This window comes from Jaculus jaculus, chromosome 6 (genome assembly GCF_020740685.1).
Source record: "Jaculus jaculus isolate mJacJac1 chromosome 6, mJacJac1.mat.Y.cur, whole genome shotgun sequence".
Lineage (NCBI taxonomy): Eukaryota > Metazoa > Chordata > Mammalia > Rodentia > Dipodidae > Jaculus > Jaculus jaculus.
Genome location: NC_059107.1, coordinates 104,925,934 through 104,934,484, shown reverse-complemented (window position 1 = coordinate 104,934,484; position 8,551 = coordinate 104,925,934). Strand labels below are relative to the sequence as shown.

The 8,551-nt window shown below is 38.7% G+C and overlaps 1 pseudogene; it reads left to right on the top strand.

The window, feature by feature from the left end:
- Nucleotides 1-6,732: 6,732 nt before the first annotated feature.
- On the top strand, nucleotides 6,733-7,968 carry LOC123461578 (annotated as a pseudogene).
- The last annotated feature ends 583 nt before the right edge of the window (nucleotides 7,969-8,551 follow it).

Below are 8,551 nucleotides of genomic sequence, written 5' to 3'. Positions count from 1 at the left end.
CATACTTCCAACCTCCCTGTGGCATTACATGCTGACAGGATTTGCTAAGAAAGCCTAGAAAGCAGGGCTATAATTTGTAGAGTACCAGCAATGGTACTACTGTTGTGGTTTGCATAGGCAGTGTCCTTTTAAATAGTTTGTGTAACAAAGGCTTGGTACACAATGAAGAAAATATTCAGAGACAGAAGTTAATCAATTTTTAGGTTCCTATTTGATGCTGACAGGGGATGAAAGCTTTCAACGGAGACCCCCCTTTCACTTGGAGAAAGTCAGTGTGTGGGATCAGTGTATGGCCTGGAACATGGGGGTCCTGTGTTTCTTGTCACCAGCCCTTCCAAGGTTCTTCTCATCGATTCTCAGCCACCATATCCAAGCAAACTTTGGTCTGTCTTATGTTCTTGCTACCATGAGATTCTGACCATGGGCCACAGATATGGAGTAAGATGACCATTGACTGAACCCTCTGCAACTCAGAGCCAAGATTCTTCTTTTCTCTTTGAAGCTGTTTTCTCAGGTCTTTGCATACCATTTGCCACAGTGATAAAAAGTTAACACAACTCATGCAAAAGGAGATAGAGTTGTTAGGCAATATTTACAATTGACACAGCCTGTAATTTTAATGCATTCACAACTTAGAAAAGTTTAATTATTGTACTCAGTCTGTTCAGGATATTATGCTACTCATAACTATAAAAACAACTGGCTGTGTATTTAACTTACTATTCTTAATAAAAAATAATAAATTTTATAAAATTGTATGTAAATAAATTTCACATTTGCTAACCCAACTCCCCAGCACTTCAAATCTAATTAATTGCATCTACCTATTCACAACTAGTAAAATACAACAGTTAATTCAAAGTTGAAAAATGAATAGGAGTTTGGGTTAAATGTTCATTGTATATAGAGAACTAATAAAGACTTTTCAAGATTAGCATTAGTTCAAAACCTTTCACTTTTAAATATTAATAAACATTGTAACTTCCCAGCCAGCTCAGTCGGTAGAGCATGAGACTCTTAAATATTAATCAACATAAAATCAATCTGCCCATATTGATTTTCCACAAATCACTGTTGCTGAGATTCCTAAAAGTGAGATGAATGTATTTTTGTTATACTAACAATATGGGGTATCATTTTAAAAATCTGACTTGCCCCTTAATTTTATGTTTATTGATTCTTCTTTCAAATTATAGCACTTTGACAAATATCACTTTAATATTTAAAATATTTTACAATAATTCTATGGCAAAAATGAAGAAATAAACCAGAATTTACTATTATTTGTAATAATAAAAACGTACATGTCTGACACCCTTTTTTTTTAGAGAGAGAGAGAAAGACAGAGAGGGAGAGAGAGAGATAATTGGTGGGCCAGGTTCTCAACCACTGCAATTGAACTCCAGATGCTTTTGCCATCTAGTGGGCATGCGTGGCCTTGCTCTTGCCTCAACTTTGTGTGCCTGGCTTACATTGGATCTGGAAAGTAGAACATGGGTGCTTAAGCTTTGCAGGCAAGTATCTTAATTGCTAAGCCATCTTCTCCACCCACATATGACACATTTTTAAAGGCAGTAAATTTGTACAGTAATTTTAGCATATACTTTCTGTTTTAATTAGGTCATGTGTTCTCAGTTTATTGAATCTGATTATGTATTATACAAGAAGTAAGAATACCTAAGATCATGGAACTTCCATTGTAACTATTTCACAATCTACTTTTTGAATTCTGAGTGCAAAATATAAATAGACCAGTGGTTGGATTAAAACAACAAACTCTAAAGCTAATTTTTTAACCCATATTCCTACAAACTATGACTGCAGAAGAGAAAAATCACTCCCTGCCTCTGTGACTTGCATGTTCATCACAGTGGCAACTCATGCCCAGACACATAAAAATTATCTTTGATGAAAGTCAGCGATGAAAGTCAGGAGAGAGTTTTGATGGTTTATGTTCCAGCCTTGATGTTCCAAATATTTTAGTGATATTATTTTATGTTTCATTCTAGATAATTATGTTATTCACTTTTTGTTGATAAAACAAAACATCTATGCAAAACAATTTAAAGGAGGAAAGACTGTGGCTCATGGAAAAGAGGCTGGAGTCCCTCTGTTGTGTTGCTTTGGGATCTGTGCATGGTGAGATAAACATGATGTGCAGCTCACCTCACTGCACACCAGATGCAGAGAAGGACAGAGAGAGCCTGGGTCAAGAAGCTCCCTCAGGGGTGTGTCTTTGTGGCGAGCTTACTGCAACTAGGCCCTACTTCTGGAAGTTTTTACCAGCTCCCTATGCCATCAATATATGAACCCACCAACATGTTCATTTACTGATTAGATCAGAAGCTTTGTGATTCAATCACCTCTTAATGCTTGGGTTCACCATCTGAGGACCAAGCTTTCCACACAGGAGTCTTTGAGGGCCATTTTGTGTCCAAATCATGTAAATAAGAATAGAATAATTCAAACCCTAAGAAAGAAAGCACTTTACAATCAACTAGGTATTTACTCAAGTACGGCATTACATTTTAGAAGAATTTAGGTTACACTTTAAGAAATTTCACCTTGCCTATACCAAAAGTAAATACAAGGCAACCTCAATAAAAGTTTGTGTGACTTTATAAAACAATTCAAATGTTTAACATACAATAATAAATGAGCTGGCTGTGTGATCTGGTTAGATGCCTTTGGCCATCCCATTAGTTTGGTTCTCCTAGGAAGTCTATTGACCAAGAAAGAAGTTTATTACTGTGATCTATCATTTACTATTGAATGGGAAGCAGGAAAGTCAGGCAAGAAACAAGATATAGCTGCATGAAGGTTTGATCTCAACTAATGTTTACAGCGCACTTAAGGCAACTGTCCAGATCCCTAGACTAGATCTGTTACATCATGTCAAGCCACCCAGCCCCATGCACAATGATAGCACATCTGACTACAGAATTGCAAGCCATCATATCTACTTTAAAATATATTTATATTTATGTATTTATAAGAAACAGAGGGAACAGGGTAGAGAGACAGAAAAAGTACAGGAGCACCAGTGTTTTCTCCACTGAAAATAAAACATCTATTGCATGTACTACTTTGGGCATCAGGCTTTACCAAGGATAGTATGAAATTGAACCAAGCCATCAGGCTTTGCAAGCAAACACCTTTAAATACTGAGCCATCTCTCCAGCTTCATATCTATTTTTAAACAGTTTGAAGTGTTAGTTTAATAAACAACATAGACAAAATATTTAGTGGGTATTTTTAATATTGAACTATGACATGTATTTTGATAAACTGTATTTTAATAATATGCTGATGAAAAATGTATATGCTTATTTAAAATTATATGCAAATTTGCAAAAGTATTAAGTATTAAAGCACATTTGGAAATTTATCAAAAACAGTGAAACAAAAAACTAAAGAGGGCTGGAGAGATGGCTCAGTGGTTAAGCGCTTGCTTGTGAAGCCTAAGGACCCCAGTTCGAGGCTCTATACTCCAGGACCCACGTTAGCCAGATGCACAAGGGGGCGCACATGTCTGGAGTTCGTTTGCAGTGGCTGGAAGCCCTGGCACACTCATTCTCTCTCTCTCTCTCTCTTTCTCTGTCTGCCTATTTCTCTCTTTGTCACTCTCAATAAATAAATAAAAATGAACAAAAAAAATTTAAAAAGGGCTGGAGAGATGGCGTAGCGGTTAAGCGCTTGCCTGTGATGCCTAAGGACCCCGGTTCGAGGCTCGGTTCCCCAGGTCCCACGTTAGCCAGATGCACAAGAGGGCGCACGCGTCTGGAGTTTGTTTGTAGAGGCTGGAAGCCCTGGCGCGCCCATTCTCTCTCTCTCCCTCTACCTGTCTTTCTCTCTGTGTCTGTCGCTCTCAAATAAATAAATTAATAAATAAATTTAAAAAAATTATAAAAAAAATTAAAAAAACTAAAGATTTGGAAGAACTGTTTTATTTCTCAAAATTACCCTGAAATTTTCTCTACTAATCTTTGCTTTTAATATGATGGCAAAAACATACAATGCTATCAAAAAAATTAATCTTTGTTCTTATGTGCATAGTGAACAACACAGTTGTATGTGTGGTGTGTGCATATGCATGTCATGATAAACTGTCCCATATATTAAATTCATGTCCTCATCAGCAGCTGGAGGAGGAGACTTTGCCCTTCCCACACCCAACTGATTTTTTTTTTTTTTCATGAGGAAGATTCTTTACTGATTCTAAAACTTCGCTGGCTCCATTCCCCAGTGGCCTAGAGTTATAGGCATGTATGGCCACACCCAACTTTACATGGGTTTTGGAGATACAAACGCTCTTGGATTTAGGCCCATTTAAGCCTCTCTGCTTTTCTAGCCCTACACTTCTGCAGTCTTTCACAAAGGTTCATAATATTTTCACACAAATATTTTGAAGATAATCATTTTATCTCAAAGTTCTTATGTTACTTTATAAACTCAATTACCTCTAATTTAAGACACATGTTGTAAGATAGGTGTAGTAGTTCATGCCCCTCATCTCAACTCTTGGGAAGCTAAGTATGGAGGACTGTGGGTTTGAGCTCATCCTGGAGTACATGGTGGTTCTGAGACTACACAGAACAGGACTCTTTCTTAAGAACCTCTGACCACTAAAAATATATATTCTGTAGGATTTGTAGATGTGTGTGTGTGTATGCATGTGCAGGGGGTATGTCTAAGTCTATGCATCTATGCATGTTCATAAGCATGTTCGGCATATATGTACATGCAGGTGTGCGTATACACTGGTGTGCACACATATGTGTGCAAGTGGGCACTATACAGAAAAGCCAGGGGTCATCCTCAGTAACTCTCCATTTCTCTCACTTGAACCCAGAGTTTTCCAATTAGACTAGTCTAGCTAGGCAGCTTGCCTATGAGACCATAGTCTCTGCTTCCTCGGTGTTTGGGTTATGGGGGAACACCATGCGCACCTGGCGTTTATATGACTCCTGAAGATCCATACCACAGTCCTCCAGTTTGTGCATCACATGCTTTATCCACTGACAAACCTCCCCAGTACCTGCAGGTTTGTTTTTTTTTTTTTAAATGAGAATCAGGATATTTTCACAATTAAAAATTAACTTCTAAAATAAATATTTTAAAAAAAACTCCTTCTAAACCTGTAATTACTTTTATCTTCAGTTATATAAACTGAAACAGTAGGGTTTGGAAATCAGAAAGCCTGGGTAAATTGGATATTACATATTTGTTACTTACCTGAATATTATGGAGTTATTTTCTACCACCAAGAAACGTCATGTGTGATATAAGTATCTTAAAAAAGTATCTCATAGAATTTCTGTATGGATAAAAGAGATAAAAATACTTAGAATAATTACATAGGTAAACAATGTATGAAGGATAAATTTAAATATCTTAGTCACTTTATTAGCTGTCAACTTTATTAGAATATTTCTGTAGCATTTTATTTCATTTGATTTTCCCATCATACATAAATATATGGCTTACAAATGAATCGTACTTTACAAAACAAAGCAGAGTTTATACATACATGAGCTTATGTTAATCTTAAAAATAGTCTGAATATCATAGGGAAGATAATGCTGGATTTCTTCCATAATTAATTTACAATCTTAATAAATCAGATTCCAAGTAATGGTTAATTAGAAGCTCATAAAATTAAAGTCTTTCTCAAGGTGTACTCATTAAAAATGAAAAACATAAATAAATTTTAGATACAATGTATGTTTATAAATACTCATCTAAAATTTGCGATTGAGCTTAATTTAGAATTGGCTTTTTAAGGGGATGGAAACATGGCTTAGTGTTTAAAATGCTTGCTTCCAAAGCCTAAAACCCAGTACTCACATGAGACAGATGTACATGGTGATGCACGTGTCTAGAGTTCATTTTCAGTGGCTACAGGCCCTTTCATGCTCATTCCCTCTCTCTAGCTGCCTTTTCTTCTTTCTCTTTCCATCTCTCTTTCTCCCTCTCTCAATAAAATAACAAATAAATAAAATATTAAAAAGTAAAGAATTGGCTCTTTTAAATGACTCAATTTTTATTTTACTATAATTGTTTATGTATTTAAATTTCCATATTTGCTTTGCCGCAATCCCTTGACGCATCATCTCAACTATGACATCTTACTTCTTTGCCTGTCCTCTTGCCTAAGGAAGGCACATATGAGCCAGAATGGGGCAGGACCTCACCTAGCTATTAGCAGACACCTTTAGATGGCTATTCTGATTGGATTTCAGTGTCAATGTTATTTCAATTCTATGTAGTTATTAATCTATTGCAATAATGCTATATTTAGGATTTTTCAACTGAGATCGAAACATCATTCAGAATGCCTCACTTACAGAATGTTAAAAGTGCCAGTTTTAAGTTCTCCTTAATATCTGGGTGAATACATATCTCTTGGTCCCAAGTTATAAAGTACTTGAAAACCCTGAAATGTCAGTGAAATTTTTATTTGACAACCTACTACATTTGGAATATAATTATCCACAAAGAGTGGACTTTTAATTTTGCCATACTATCTAAAGTGTAACCCGGATCTCAGGGCGTTATGTACCTCGACCCTTAGCTTCTCAGGGATGGTAACCGGGACTCGGCATCTGCTTCTGTCGCCATCGCTGCTTCACTTGTCACCATCACTCATGAGTGCATCTCCATCCGCCTCGGTCAGGCTGGTGCCAGATCGGCAACGCGTGCTGGGAGCTCTACTGCGTGGGACATGGCATCCAGCCTGAGGGCCAGATGCCAAGTGACCAGACCATCAGGGGAGGAGATGACTCCTTCAGCACCTTCTTCAGTGAGACAGGCGCTGGCAAGCATGTGTCCAGGGCAGTGTTTGAAGACCTGGCACCCACAGTCATTGATGAAGTTCCTACTAGCACCTACCGACAGCTCTAACACCCTGAGAAGCTCATCACAGGCAAGGAAGATGCTGCCAATACCTGTGCCCCCGGGCACTCCACCATTGGCAAGGAGATCATTGACCTCTTCTTGGATCGATTTTGCAAGCTGGCTGACCAATGCACAGGCCTTCGGGGCTTTTTGGTTTTCCACAGCTTTGGTGTGGGGACTGGATCCGGAATCACCTCCTGGCTGATGGAACGGCTCTCTGTTGATTACAGCAAGAAGTCCAAGCTGGATTTCTCCATCTACCCCCGCCCCCCAGGTTCCCACTGCTGTAGTTGAGCCCTACAACTCCATCCTCACCACTCACACCACCCTGGAGCACTCTGATTGTGCCTTCATGGCAGACAATGAGGCTATCTATGACATCTATCATAAAAATCTCAATATTAAGTGCCCAACCTACATTAAGATTAATTGCCTTATTAATCAGATAGGGTCTTCCATCACCACTTTCCTCAGAATTGATGGAATCCTGAATGTTGATCTGACAGAATTCCAGACCAACATGGTGCCTTACCCCTGCATCCACTTCCCTCTGGCCACATACGCCCCTGTCATCTCTGCTGAGCAGCTTTCTCTAGCAGAGAACACCAATGCCTGCTTTAAGCCAGCCAACCAGATGGTAAAATGTGACACTCGCCATGGCTTGCTCCCTGCTGTACCATGGTGATGTGGTTCCCAAAGATGTCAGTGTTTCCATCTTCAACATCAAGACCAAGAGCCCCATTCAGTTTGTGAACTGGTGCCCCACTGGCTTCAAGGTTGGCATTAACTATCAGCATCCTCTGTGGTAGCCATGGAGATCTGATCAAGGTGCAGGTAGCTGCATGCATGCTGAATAACACCACAGCCATTGCTGAGGCCTGGACTCACCTAGACCACAAGTTTGACCTGATGTATGCTAAGCTTGTCTTTGTGCACTGGTATGTGGGTGAGGGCATGGAGAGAGAGTTTTCTGAGGCCCTTGAGGATATGGCTGCCCTAGAAATGGATTATGAGGAGGTTTGTATAGATTCTGTTGAAGGAGAGGGTGAGGAAGAAGGGGAGGTGTGGTAATTGCCCATTCCTCAACTCTCTCAGGACCTCAGATTGAACATTACCTGATGGGAATCAAGGTTTCTGATTGTCTTCACTCTCATCATGTCTTATCCATGTGTACCTGTAAGGTTTTTCCATGATGTCTCAAAGTAAAAGCTTTGAGAACAACCAAAAAAAAAAAAAAAATAGTGTAACCTGGCGGGGCATGGTGGTTCTCACCTTTAATTCCAGCACTAGGAAGTCATAGGTAGGAAGATCACTGTGAGTTCTAAGCCAGCCTGAAACTAAAGAGTAAATTCCAGGTCAGCCTGGACTAAAGTAAGACTCTACCTCAAGAAAAAATAAAATAAAAAATAAATACGTAAGCAAACAAACAAACAAAAAACATAGTGTAACCTGTTGACAGGCCTGGTAGTACATACTAGTAATCCTAGTATCCAGGAAGTTAAAGCAGGAGGATCATAAATTTGAGGTCCACTTGTACTGCATAATGAAACATGTAAACACAAAAGCATAGCAAGAAAGCCAAAGTAAAACAACCAACAAAAATAAAAAAATAAAAAAAGCTAGTACACACCTCTAATCCCAGCACTTGGGAGGC